The 15626-nt window shown below is 35.0% G+C and overlaps 1 non-coding gene across 1 annotated transcript; it reads right to left on the bottom strand.

The window, feature by feature from the left end:
• Positions 1–15314: 15314 nt before the first annotated feature.
• LOC111915612 (small nucleolar RNA R71) lies at positions 15315–15421 on the bottom strand. The gene has a single exon (XR_002858214.1). It is a non-coding gene; the product is annotated as a small nucleolar RNA R71 (small nucleolar RNA).
• Positions 15422–15626: the final 205 nt, after the last annotated feature.

The following is a 15626-nucleotide window of genomic DNA, read 5'->3' as shown; positions in this document are numbered from 1 at the left end:
ATACTTACAAATTATACAAGATTGACATAAAAATGTTAGAACAAAATAGAATAAAAAATCAAAATATATTTTAACAACATCAAAGTAACTAATCTAATGCTAGATGAAAATATATAGAATAAAAACAACTAGTTTTATATGAAAAAATAATAAGTAGATAACAGAGTAAAAATAATTAAATGACAAAATATTTAAATAAAAATTAAGATCTAATCTATTTACTAAGCTCATTACATTTCTTATTTATCATTTTAAACATGCCAAGAAAGACCTCAAGATATTTTACTTCTTGTTTTTCCACCTTGATCTCATCATCAAGATATTTGTATACAACATCTTTGTGAATCAAGTTAGTTGCCTCGATATGTCTTTTCTTCTCCTCAAGGTTATGTATGAAAGTATCAATACATGATTTGATTTCATTCACGTGAATACATGAGTACGCAACATCTATACTTTTGGTAAGAGCAAGCTTCTTTACTTTAGACAAAATATCCGAAGAATTGTTAGCATTGGATGAAGAAGCCATTCGTTTGGAATGAAGTAAGATGTATAGGATGCGGTGGTAGATAATATGTGTATGTGGGGGATTTTATAGGAATAAACGGCAGATATTGAATGGTATCTAGTAACTAATATATATATAGGTATTAGTTGGAATAGTGAATATACATAAATAATATAACATAATGACGTCCACTGGTTATCTACCCACATGAACACATGGTTTACATATATATAAAACAATAACAATTCCTTTTGTAAACCTTCCTCTATAAAATCAATAGTAACCAAAACGCTACCTATGTAAACGATGAACAATGACCCATATGTCATCTATGGGTCTTACCATGACACAGTAAGCAACTACCATCCAATACACATGACAAATGACCCATATCATGTTATCCATGGGTCTTACCATGAAAAAGTAAGCAAATACCACCCAATCGCCATGACCAATGACCCATATGTCATCCATGAGTCATACCCAAACACTATATATCAACTATCAGATGAACAATGACTCATATGTCATCCATGGGTCTTACCTGCACATACTAAGAAACTACCACCCATTGCACATGACCAATGACCCCTACATCATACATTTGTCTTAGCATGAGACTATAAGAAACTACCACCGAATGACCAATATGTTACCCATGGGTCTTACCACGACATAGTAAGAAACTACCACCCAATGCAGATGACCAATGACCCATATTATGTCATCCATGGGTCTTACCATGGCACAATAAGCAACTACCACCCAATAAACATGACCAATGACCCATATGTCATTAATGGGTCATACCCTGACTCTATAAGAAACTACTACATGAACAATGACCTATATTTCATCCATGGATCTGCCATGACGTAGTAAGCAACTACCAACCAATACACATGACTAATAACCCACATCATGTCATCCATGGGTCAGACCATGACACATTAAGCAACTACCACCTAATGAACATGACCAATGACCCATATGCCATACATTGGTCATGCCATGTCACTATAAACAACTACCACATGAACAATGACACATAGGTCATACCATGACACTATAATAAACTAATAAATGAACAATGAACCATATGTCATCCATGGGTCATACCATGAAACAATAAGCAACTAGCACCCACTATACATGAACAATGACCCATATCATGTCATCCATGGGTCGTATCATGACATAGTAAGAAACTACCACCCAATGAACATGTGCAATGACCCATATGTCATCTATGGGTCATACCATGAAACTGTAAGTAATTACTACATGAACAATGAACCATATGTCATCTATGGGTCTTACCATGACACAGTAAGAAACTACCACACAATGCACATGACTAATAAGCCATATGACATCCATTGGTCTTAACATCAGACTATAAGGAACTAATACCCAATGCCCCATATGTTATCGATAAGTCTTACCATGAAACAGTAAGCAACTACCACACAATGAACATGACAAGTGCCCATATGGAATCCGTAGGTCATACCATGACACTATAAGCAACTACCACATGAACAATGCCCCACATGTCATCCATGGGTCTTACCATGAAAGATAAAGAAACTACCACCTAATACACATGACAGACGACCCAAATCATATTATCCATGTGTCTTACCATTACACAGTAAGCAACTACCATCCAATCAACATGACCAATGACCCATATGTCATCTATGTTGGATTAATGTCTAAGTCCATAACTATAATTGGTAAGACTTGACCTGACCCGGCATGGTCCATTTGGGTTGCATGGCATCATGCATTTGGATAGACAATAATGAGAGAAATAAGACACTTATGGTTATTAATATATTATAAGTTCTAGTATATTAATAATAAGAATAATAAGATTATTTAATTAGTATTGATCAAGAATTAATCTAGGATTAATTAAGTGATCAAAAGAAGACTAATTAAATATATGGGTTGATTGTGTAAATCATCCATACTTGTATAGTGGGCTAATGCTCCATGGATAATAAAGTTGGGCTAAAACCCATAGGATGGTCCATGGATGCTCCATGGTGTATTTGAACCCATGGATCCAAGGAAATGGAAAGTCATGACAATTAGGGTTTACCCTAATTGTAACACTATATAAAGATCTTATTCTTGACAAAATTGGTCACTAGTGAGAGTAAGAAAGGGCTAGCCGATTTTCATGAAGTGTAGAATTCTCTCAAGTTATTCCAAGTGTATTTGGTTTTGTGTGAACCATTTGAGGTGTCACACTTGGGGCACTAGGCACTCAAGCTTCATGAAGACTTTCTACATCAAAGAGGTATGTATTCTATCTTGTTACACTCATTGTTTTGTATGCTAGATTAGGATAATACCTTGGAAGTTCTTATTTGCATGTATAATAGAGAAAACATAGATCCAAGGTATTTAGGGTTGCATGTACACATAGGAGTGTTAGAATGCTCAAAACCCAACAGTGGTATCAGAGCCTAGGCTTGTTTTCTTGTTATACTTGCAAAAGAAGCTGGAAAATCGAGTTTTGATGCTGTCTGCCCAGCAGACTCGCCGAGTCCATGAATGGACTCGCCGAGTCCAAGGCAAAAAGCATCCAACTCGCCGAGTTGGTTCGTGGACTCGATGAGTTGGACCCCCAGACAGCATAAATTCGACTTTTTTGGCTGGAATTAGACTAGGAACGTTCCCTAAGATGTTTTTGAACTTATAAACTTGTTTTTGATGTGGTAATGTTCATGCTAATCCAATTTCAAAGATAATTGTCAATAGATTCATGTTTTGTATTAGTTTAAGGTTTAGACTAATTACATGAAAAAGTTTGATTCGAATTATCTTGTTCTTATGAGTTGCTTAGATTAATAGAAAGTTATGTGAAATTGTTGTTTTCAATCCAAATTAATCCAAGAGTTGATTCTAAAATGTGTTTTTTGTAACTTGCCCTCAAGTTATATGAAAAGTCACATTTAAGTTTCATAAAACTCATAAAAGTTGGCAAAGGTTACAAAAATGAAGAGTCTTGTCCTTAAGTTATGGAGGTTCAAGAGTCACTTCATTAATAAATAAATAAATAAAGTGTAACCTTAATTAATTCCATAAGTTATAAAATAAAGAAAAGTTAATTCTTTTATTAGTTTAAAGTCTTCCATAACTTGTCCTCAAGTTATGGAACTTGAAGAATTTTTGGATTAAAACTACTTTAAACACATAAGTTATGGAATTAATTAGTTTTGAATAGTTTTAAAACTTGCCCTCAAGTGTTGGAATTTGTAAAGTTTTCTCTTATGAATACTTTAATTCCAAGTTAGCCCTTAGAATTTTAAAAGTTAAAATTCAACCCTTATACTTTATAATATTATAAGTTAATAATATATATATATATATATATATATATATATATATATATATATATATATATATATATATATATATATGTATAAGAGTAAAGTCAGTCTTACCGCTAGTACGCCTCATTCACGAAGTTGGTCTATAAGGTGGGTATAAGGTTGTTGCCTATAAAATGGCAACTTAATGGGTGTCCACTCTCACCCACCGCTTGCTTGACTGGTGGAGGGTCGTTAGCCGAACGGGTTTGACAGGACTATAATTCTCCCTTCATTAAAAGTATTAATGATAAATACTAAGTAACTAAACTCTTATAAATACCCAATCTTAGTTACTTAGGAATATGTGAATAAGGTGCTAATCCATGAAATTACACTTTGCACTTTGTTTAAGTCGGTTAGTGGAGCGTGTGTGGTTAACCGACACACTAACTTGTATTTAACAAGGTAGGCAAAGGGTAACTTAATGTTTATCATAGTATCGGTAGAGCGTGTGTGGTTAACCGGCACATCAATTGAGGGGTAAACACTTAAGGGTACCAAGTAATTTGCATGGTTACTTCACACCTTGTTTTGTGATCCTCGGCATCCCAGTCACAAAACCTGAAGGGCACACTCAAGATTGAAACATGTCATTGAACAGTTCAATGAATCTCAAAGTTCTAGGAGTTTCAAAACCAATTAAAACCTAATAATACATTTCGTTTATCTTGGTGGAAATTGGTGAATCGTCATTCACCTACCTTCAAATATTTTATAGCTTGGATTACGGCATACCTCTTCTAAGTTATAAAATAGTTTGTTGGGTCCTAGCCTTAATATTTCATATTGGGTGTCATATTAAGGACTTAAGATCAACTATCTTGAATATCTCCCAAAAGATGTCTGGTTTAGACATTTATGATCTTCCCAAATCTCTTGAAATAAGCTTTCCTAAATGAAGATGATGTCCCATGGAAATCATACTTCTTTCACCTCCTCCAATTATTCTCCCTAACCCACAAGTTCTTGAAAAATTTAAGGTCACTCAGGCCCTATTGGCAAGGCAAGGTCTAGGTGTGGTCACATCTTGGAGATGTAGTCACATATTGACAAGCCGGGAGAGTTGGGTGTCAAAGTCTTGAGAAAGTTGGTGGTTCAATCACTTTCTAAGTCACATAGTGAGTTCCTTTGGGACACCTATGAAACAGACTATGACAAGACCCTTAATGATCTTATCTATTTGTTAAGATCAGCTTCCTAAAACTTTATGGACATTGACAATGATTACATTGGATATCCAGTAAAGCTCTCTCTTCCCAGTGGAAAGGGATCGGCCATAGTCAACTGGGTTGACCAAATGGTAAAGAGAAAAACTAAGTCTGTGATAGTCCCGTGTACCATTACCAAAGGGTCCATATGTTTATAGTGCCAAAGGAAGGAGTATTGGTTGCGAAGCTGCCAAATTTACCTAAGGATGTTAAAGTCAATAAGTTTGACTCTACTTCAGGTAAAGTCCACTATCTAACTCTGCTAAGTTTCCATTATGAGATTCTTGATACATGATGTGACTGGGTCACATGTTGATGTTTAAGAATCAAAGAAAAAGTGGAGAAACTTAAAGAAAGAATATGCTGAATCTGATCGTGTAGATGGATTTCTATCGCATGGTTTGAAGATCGGATTCTTGAGCTACTTCTTAGGAGTTATGATATATTGCTTAGGAATGGATAGCAACAAAGTTTTCATGTGCTTTTGCACTGTAAGGATAGTTTTTCCGCAAAGTTTTAAAATAAAAGAAATTTTTTTTATTTTAAAATATCTTTGCAATGGCATTTGAGGAAAAATTGTTGCTTATATGATTCCATTAATAGCAAGAGTGGAAATATGAAATTGATTCTTTCATTTGTGGTAATGTCTAAATTTACCAAATAAGGAAAGATTCTCATCACCCAAGTTTCAATTGGACCAGAACTTGGAATCATGTAAGTTGTATAGCATGATGAATGAGAACTTTCAAGTATTGGAAAAATTAAGACTAATTACTCGGTCACATGGATGTGTGAGTCAAGTAAAGGACTAAGGGATCAAGTACGCATTCTTGTGCACTAATTAAGTCCACCACAAAAGATTGATAAGACTATTCGTCATAGTTTACTAAAGCTCAGTAAATATGATTATACTTACAAGCTTAAGTGTAACTCTGAGACATTGGAAAAGGTTCCAATGTATGGAATAGCGAATAAGAAGAATCAACTTAGGCAGAAGGATAAAAGTTTCTCAAATCTGAAAAGATGGGAGAGTACTTTAGTATCAGTTTTTGTGATCATCTTAATGATTAAGAAACCATATCAAAATTATTTCTCAAAGGAAATCTTAGTGCATTCTTATGACTAAGAAGAGGGACTTGAATTGTTGAAATGGTTAAATCAAGAAGATGAGTCAGACATCATTCCAAACAATTCTTAGAGTCATACTCGAAGATTGTAACTTGAGTGACATGTCTTAAAGAAGTTTTAAAACACTTGTTAAATGTAAGAGTAAAAGTTTTCTACTCTTGTACATTTGAAATTGGTAAGTTGTGATGTTTTGGATAAAACAAAGACCAACTAAGGCCAATTGTGTGAAGTGTTTTTCTTGATTAGAATCCGTACTATCTCTTGGATGTTTGACAAGGGAGTCTTATATGTCAAGAGGACAGTGGGAGTCTTAAAGGTCTTGAAAGTCTCAAGAACTAATCAAGAATAAAACCTGAAGTTCTTCACTAGCACACGACTTGAGGTTTATAACCTATCGTACTGACATATTCTGTGCCCATTCCAGTTAAAGTTGGCTTTGCATATGAGTTCTTAGAGTTCTCAATTGGTTGCATAACAACTTGGAAGCAATGGCAGGCCCTTGAGCTGCCAGGTGGCAAGAAATTAAGATTGAGTTCAATCCATATGAGTTTGGATTTGTCATTATCCCTGTCTTGTAACTATGGTTTTGAAAATTCACATGGATAAGAACACATACACCAGTAAATCTAAGTGTGATAAGGTTTCTCTCTGATTCATGAAAATGATGGTGAGGAAACACTTTCACTAAGTAGATTTTAGCTAGATAGCAATTATGATATTTGCATTCTCAAAGTCGTTAGTGGAGCGTGTGTGGTTTACCGGCACACTAACCTGGACTTGTGAGAAGTGGCAAGAAGGTCTAACCATTATGATTACGACATCCCTCTTCATAATTGCTTAGACACACAAGTGTGCTATCTAAGGGAAGGTGTATGATTTTGATAAAGTTTTATCAAAACAATCTAGTATCAGAAATCTGAACTTTCATAAGAAAGTCAATGAAGTACTGATTTCTAGAAGTCCAACTGATTTCTGATTACATGTCAAAGCTAGTGGGAGCATAAGTGTTATGCTAATAATCATCATGTTAGTGGGAGCATGATAATTATGATAAGTATTGCAAGCTAGCAATGTTAATTATAGAAAACAAAAGTTTCAATTGGGAAAGAGTTGTTTTGCTATAATTAAGGGAGAGGAAATTATACTTCATCTCAAATCTATAAGCTTAGATCGTGAGGTTTTAATCGTTTAGTCAAGGATATATATATATATATATATGAATTTAATGTTGGAATGGCTCAACATAAGGAAATTTTATATATGGGTCCATTATTTGTGTTCTTAAATTCGATTATGATTACGGCATCCCTTTTCATAATCTGAATTATGAGAACTTGGCAAATAGAAGTGGAAATATTATAGCAAAAGACTGGTTTAGTCTTTATGTGAGACATGATGAATCGTGTCCCATATGCTTCGGATATAGGATCGATTACATGTGCTATATTCATCCTTTCTAAAATTTTCCAAATGCCTGGGGCATTAAGAAGGGAAAAGGTTTAGAACTGGATATGACTAAAAGGACAGTTGGAACTATAGTGATAATTCTGGAAGGAGCATATTGACATAGTCTGTAAGGAGGCAACTCTTGTTCAGAAGTGATAGTCAAAATGGAATCTGGAAATGTTTCAAAGTTAGAATTTTCAATTTGTTTGAGATTAGGAAACTTAATGCAAGAAGGATGTTTCTAAGGAGCTGATCAACTTTGGAATGCTTTGTAATGGTTGTTGTCAAGTCTTTCTGATTTTGTGCGTAATCATTACAAGAAGATCAATGCATATGAGTTTAGAATCTAACAGATTTCAGTAAATGGCATGAATTTGGAATTCTTGCATTTGCAGTAAGGATTTGGGAGTGTGAAAAGAGAATCATTGAAGTTATGTTCAATTGATCTAGTTCACAAAGTAAAGATCATAGACAAACATAGTATGCATACTTGGTGTATGGCATGACTAGTGTTTAGAAAACATAGTGTACATGCTTGGAGCATGGGACAACTATTGTTTTAAATTTAAGAATAAAATTGATAGCTGAAACAGTATACAATGAATAATGTGTAATCATATGGTGATAAATAAAAGGTGTTTTATTTATGTTCATAGGTTTTGATACCATATTGGATTCAGTTATTATTGTGTTTCACTTTGCATGTTTTGACTTCCCGAATAAATTGGGTTATTCTTCCGGAATGACTAAGTTATTCAAACCATCCACAGTCGGTCATATGTTGGAAGTAGATATGAATTAAGACTGTCATGGGTTGGCTTGTAGAGGTCTAAGGTGTTGGACAAAGGGCTACAACACTCATGAGTGCTCATAAGTTCTGAGTATTGGATTCAACCCGCGCTCATTGGAATCACTTCATGGATTTTATCACGAGTGATCATGAGACGATAATATCTTATATTCTTCAAACCTAGAGATATGAGTTGTTACTATGAGTTGGTTGTACATTGATTGCACGGAAACGCATTTGGTAACTCGGTGCTATAAAACGTGCCTTTGTGTATGATTCAACAAGTAGTAGAACAAGCCATATGAGTCGACAAATGGAAGTGCTCGGCCGGGCCAGGACTGATTTGATTTGTTCAATTAGTCAGTCATCATAAATCGGAAATCGGGAAACAACAGATGGACAGAGAGAATGATTATAATCCATGTCTCAGTCCATATGATATCTAGAATGGAGGAATATATGATCCCTTATCTAATGGACAAGTCATTGACAAAGGTCGGAGTTCATCGACAAGGTCAGAGTTCGACAGAAGCTTTTGAGAGCTACAATTGCCAGTTGGTTCCTGAAGTCATACACAATAATAGTTTTAGATTATCCAAGTGGGAGACTGTTGGATTAATGTCTAAGTCCATAACTATAACTGGTACGACTTGACCCGACCCGGCATGGTCCATTTGGGTTGCATGGCATCATGCATTTGGATAGACTATAATGAGAGAAATAAGACACTTATGGTTATTAATATATTATAAGTTCTAGTATATTAATAATAAGAATAATAAGATTATTTAATTAGTATTGATCAAGAATTAATCTAGGATTAATTAAGTGATCAAAAGAAGACTAATTAAATATATGGGTAGATTGTGTAAATCATCCATACTTGTATAGTGGGCTAATGCTCCATGGATAATCAAGTTGGGCTAAAACCCATAGGATGGTCCATGGATGCTCCATGGTGTATTTGAACCCATGGATCCAAGGAAATGGAAAGTCATGACAATTAGGGTTTACCCTAATTGTAACACTATATAAAGATCTTATTCTTGAGAAAATTGGTCACTAGTGAGAGTAAGAAAGGGCTAGCCGATTTTCATGAAGTGTAGAATTCTCTCAAGTTATTCCAAGTGTATTTGGTGCTGTGTGAACCATTTGAGGTGTCACACTTGAGGCACTAGGCACTCAAGCTTCATGAAGACTTTCTACATCCAAGAGGTATGTATTCTATCTTGTTACACTCATTGTTTTATATGCTAGATTAGGATAATACCATGGAAGTTCTTATTTGCATGTATAATAGAGAAAACATAGATCCAAGGTATTTAGGGTTGCATGTACACTTAGGAGTGTTAGAATGCTCAAAACCCAACAATCTATGGGTTATACCATGACACCATAAGCAACTACCACATGAGAAATAACCCATATGTCATCAATGGGTCTTACCATGACATAGTAAGCAACTACCACCCAATGCACATGAATAATGACCCATATGTCATCCATGGGCCATATTTGTTGGATTAGGTGTCTAAGCACACAACTATAATTGGTATATACTTGAATTGATAGCAACACAATCCTTTTGGACTGCCCTCAAGACTAGCAACTAGATATGATGATATTTGGAGAGAGAGATTTATTTATTATTTGATTAATAAATTGAAATAAATAATTTCTTAATATATTATGATAATAATATATTAATTGGAAATAGTATTGTTTAATTAATGTTTAATAAAAAATTAATTAGAATTAATTTTGGGATTAAAAGAATTAATTAAAAGTGAATGGACTGAAGTGTAATTGTTTAATAGTTGAGCAAAAGGCAATATATAACCCACCACTAGGTATGGACAGTTTCTTGAGGCCTAAAGGATTCTAGAATAATCCTTGGTGGATAAACATGAAGGTGGATAATTACCCAGGTTAAGATAATCTTGGATTTGGGTTTATCTGGGATTTCTTGACTACACTATAAATACAACGCCAACCCTAAGATTTTCAGCCACTCATTCATTTGAAGAGAGCGACGAATTTTCTAGCCTTCCTCCTCTCTCTTAATTATCTTCCTTTACTTGTGTTGGGTTTGAACCACTAGAGGGGTGACATTTGTGATGCTTGCTCTCAAAGCTTCAACAAAAAAAGGATTTTCATTGTTATTACTAAATAACAATCAAGGAATGTTTCTCCTAACCCTATTTGTATTTTCGAAAATATGCTATGAATAAGGGTTTTTATTTTTGTTGTTCAAAGTTTTATGTTCAATTAGGGAATACATAGATCAAGAATTAGGGTTGCATGCACACATACGAATTATATGTTTTCCATAATACCCATCAATGGTATCAGAGCGTAGCTTTAGTTTTCTATTGAATTGATACAATCATTCAACTTGAACATGGAAAAGCAAAACAGAATCGTCATTTAGTTTTACCACCACGACTTAGCGACTTTCACCATGCCATGGTGACCTACGATTTTGCTCTACCTTGATGTGTGGGCTATCGGATCCATAAAATTCAGTTTTTTATTATCTCATGAATTGATTAGGATAATTACCTATAATAACATTTTAATTGTATAAAACAAAATTTTTTTTAAGTAATTTGAGGTCCTTATCTTGAATTCATGATTGGTTTAAATTTTAAATTATAAAATTATTTTCTTAATTTCGAAATTTAAAATATAACCTACTATTTTTGAAAAATTTTAAATGTACACCCTTATACTATATGTGACATTAAAAGTAATATTACTATATGTATAATACGATTCAGTTGAACGGCTAGTACGCCTCATTTACGAAGTCGTACTATAAGGAGAATTTAAGGAAGCGACCTACAAAATGATCGCGATTGGGTATCCACTATTACCCACCACTCCCTTGTATGCTGGAGGGTCGTTAGCCGAACGGTTATGATAAGACAACCTAATCCTCATTAATAAGTATAATGAATTATAAAGTAACTAAACATATTTTTATTAAATTCCCAATCTTAGTTAGTTTAGGAAAAATGTGAACTTGTATGCTAACCCATGAAATTACACATTACACTTTATGAGTTATTATTGGAGCGCATGTGGTTAACCGACAAACTAATAGTGACGAATAAAGAGTGGCGATGAGTGTCTCAAAAATCATCATTAATTAATTGAGCACATGTGGATAACCGATACATTAAAATGAGATGATAAATGAAATCAAGAGTACCAAGTTAATTTACATGGGTATTCACATCGTTTTCGTGATCCTCGGTATCCCAGTCATGAATGGAAGAGCATAATCGAGATTAAACATGTCATTGAAAAGTTCAATGATTCTCAATAAGATCTAGGAATTTCATTTGAAACAAAATTTATTAAAATTTCGTTTTTCGATGGTGAAATTGGTAAATCATCATTTACCTACCTTTATATAATTTACAATGAGATTACGACATCCATTTTATAAGTTGTGAATTATTTAGTGGGATCCTAGCCTTAATATTTCATTTTGGGTGTTGTATTGAGGATTATTCTTATATAACTAAAACTATATTTCTTCTCTTTCAGATGTCTACTCCAACTAATGTTTCTGGTTCCTCATCCTCCAACAATAACAACAACTTCTCCCTATTGAACATCTGCTCGTAGATGCAATTGGATGACACCAACTACAGTTATTGGATGCATAATATTAAGATGGCACTTCATTTTGAGGACAAGAAATATGTCCTCTAGACGCCATTGGATGAGATCGACAAAGAGAAGGCCACTCCTAATGAAATGGTTGCCTACAAGAAACACTACAATGATGCCAAAAAATTTGCGAGCATTATGGTGGCAATAATGACTCCAGAACCGGAAAGGCAATGTGAGGATTACTGGTCGTACGATACGAACAAGGACCTTATAGAGAAATACCATAAGCGAGCTCTTCAGGAAAATTACGAGGTGGTAAAGTACCTCATTTCTAGCAAGATGAAGGAGCGTGAGTCTGTCAGCAACCATGTCTAGAGAATGCAACGATACATGGGCATGATATTCAATCTCAATGTGAATTTTGATGAAGAATTGGCAATCGAAATAGTGTTGAAATCTCTACTAAGTTGTTATGATTAGTTCATTTTGACCTATCATTTAAACAACAACGAACTACTTTGTGTTAATTGCACAACCTCCTGCGAATAGTTGAAGCAGGAATGAAGGGAAAATGTATTGCCTCTACTCCTACTAGTGCACTTGTTCTGGCCATTAGGCAAACAAAAGGGAAGAAGAGGAAAGGTCCTCCAAATCAAAACTAGAAAGGAAAGTCCCAAGTTAGTTCGTTAAGTATAGGGCCCAAAGGAAAATCTAGTTCTGATGCTCCCACTCTTTTTGATCCCAATGAGGCCACGTGCATCTATTGCAATGACAAGGGGAATTGGAAACGAAGTTGCCCAAAATACTTTTTGATATCAAGGATGGTAATGTGAAGCCAACATCGGCATGTATTTACACTATCTTATTTATATGTGCATATTTAGTTCATATTAAGTATAGATTTTTATTCATTTATTAGCTAAATTATTGCATTTTATGGACAAAAGGTACTTAAAAGTGTTTGAATTATATTTTCAGTCCAAAAACGAAGCTTAGAAGCAGAAGGAAGCAGGAGAAGCGGTTGAGAGATCAAGAATGGAACAAAGAAGAAAACCACCAAAAATAATACCTACTCGGCGAGTAGGGTCGACTACTCAGCGAGTCCGATCCAAGAATCGAGAAGATAATGACTCGGGATCCCAGAGACTTATCACAATACGGGGACTGAGAGATGGACTCGACGAGTCGCCACCTGACTCGACGAGTCGATTCGTATATATAGAGATAACTCTTCAGAACGATAGAGGAGAATTCAGGAATGATTCAGAAGAGTTTAGCTGCGATTGAGAAGGCAGAAAAACCCTAGAAGATGACGAGAGAAGCTAGAATTCAATCCCGAAGAAGAATTGAGGCAAAATTTCATCATTCCACTTATTCTTTTGTTTTATCATTATGGTTAAACAATTTGACTCTGTTTGTTTGCTGTTATTTACTTCAATTATGAGCTAAAACCTTTAGACTTCTGTTTGGGGATAGAAAGTTGACAATATGGTTTGATTGATTGGTAGGATTAATTCTAAGTTGGTGAATTTTTGTTATTTTAGCTTGCTAAAGAACCTTGTGTGTGAATAATAATTAATTTTTTGTTAATAGGAAGATAATTGATTAGCATGAATATCTATTGATTATTAACCTCATATGCTATGTGATCACTATGCCATATGTCTAGGATTAATGAATATGAAACTAGAATTAATAAGAAAAATTGAATAAATTCATGTGCAAGTTTGTGTGATGACCATCAACAAGAAGTTAATTAAAAGATTAAATTAGTTAACTATTGCAAGTCTAAATTAACTCGAATAATTAATCTAGTAAATCTAGTTAAATTAGACAACTGACCACTGTTTAAGTTAGTTTATTTGCTAAGGATTAGTGTAGTGAATGTGAATCTAATCACTTGAATCGGTAACCAACGAAAGAATTAATCCATTGCACCATTATCTTGAAATCAACCATAGAATCAACTAAGTTGAACTAAACAGAAGTTCCCTTCCATTTATTCAATCTAGTTAGTATTTTGTTTTCTAGTTTTTAAGTAAGTAATAGTTAGTAAGTTTCTTGTCTTGTAAAACTAGATAAAACCCCTACTTATTAATTAACTTAGATAAAATTAGTTTTTAATTTTAATTTTCCATTCCCTATGATCGATATCCTGCTTATTTAACTATACCACAATTGATAGGTTCACTGCCTTTTGTGTGTTATTTGATAATTAAAAGTAGGTTTAAAACTAAGTGAGTTTGCACACATCAAGTTTTTGGCGCCATTGCCGGGGAACGGTTCTAAAAATTAACATTAAATTCTAATTTAATCGATCCTTTGTGTGGGATTTATCTCACACAAAGTTATTTAAGAAGCAATTTAGTAAGTAGAATTAGTTTTAATAAAAGTCCGTTTTTAGAATTAACTAGATTTTTTTTTTCTGTTTTTGCCTTGAACTTGCCGAGTGCACTCGTGCCGACTCGGCGAGTACATCGCTGTTTCAGTTTTAATATTTTATTTTATTTTTTTTTTTCCTTTTACGCGTTTTTCTGTTTTGTTTACAGTTGTTTCATGACCCGAGGATCTGATACACCTCTGGTCCCCCCTCTGAAGACCCGAAATCCGCACTAAGGAAGAGCAAAGGCAAAGCCGTTGGAGAATCCGCTTCTTCAAAGAACTCGCCACTCAAAAACCTCAAGTCCGTTTTCAGCAAAAAGAGGAGCAGCAAATCCGGAGCATCCAGTGCCTCTTTGGCTATTGAAGACCCAATTCAAGAAGATATCGAATACGAGACCGAGGAAGAAGAAGAACCCACATTCGAGCACGACTCCGATTTTGAAGACGATTTGGTCATCACTATGGATAATATCGATGAAGTCCCCATGGGGGAACGGAAGAAGAGGATGCGCAATGACACCGGCTCGGGACTTGTGCAGCCCGTAATTCCCGCAACCACCACTTTCGAACTAAAAGGCCATATTCTCGCTCAACTCAAGGAGATTCCTTTTTATGGGAAGGATCACGAAGACGCCTACAAGCACTTGGACAAAGTGAATGATGTGGCCAACTACTTCAATGTACCGAATGTCCCTCGCGAGACCCAACTTCTTCGCATGCTCCCAGTCACGTTCAAAGGAGCTACAAAGGATCAGTCACTTCCTCCCGGATCAGTCACCACATGGGCCAAGATGAAAGAGGAGTTCATAGATCACTTTTGTCCACCCTCCAAAATAGCCAAGCTAAAGAAAGCAATTTCCAACTTCGAGCAACAGCCCAGAGAATCTCTATATGAAGCATGGGAAAGGTACAAGAGTTTGCTTAGAAATTGCCCACATCACGACCTTAATAGCCAACAAGAGGTCTCCATTTTCTACGATGGAGTCAATGTCACCACAAGGCAATTACTCGATTCTCAAGGTCCGCTCACGAAGAAGGCGCCCCCGGTAATCAAGGAGCTAATTGAAGAATTCTCTAAGCACTCTAGAGAACACCACAATCCACGAAACGAAGTATGTCGGGGAGTAGTGAACGCGACAAATGATAGCATA

Source organism: Lactuca sativa, chromosome 8, assembly GCF_002870075.4.
Source record: "Lactuca sativa cultivar Salinas chromosome 8, Lsat_Salinas_v11, whole genome shotgun sequence".
Classification (NCBI taxonomy): Eukaryota; Viridiplantae; Streptophyta; class Magnoliopsida; order Asterales; family Asteraceae; genus Lactuca; species Lactuca sativa.
Note: the sequence above shows the minus strand (reverse complement) of the source record. Positions and strands in the feature narration are given on the sequence as shown.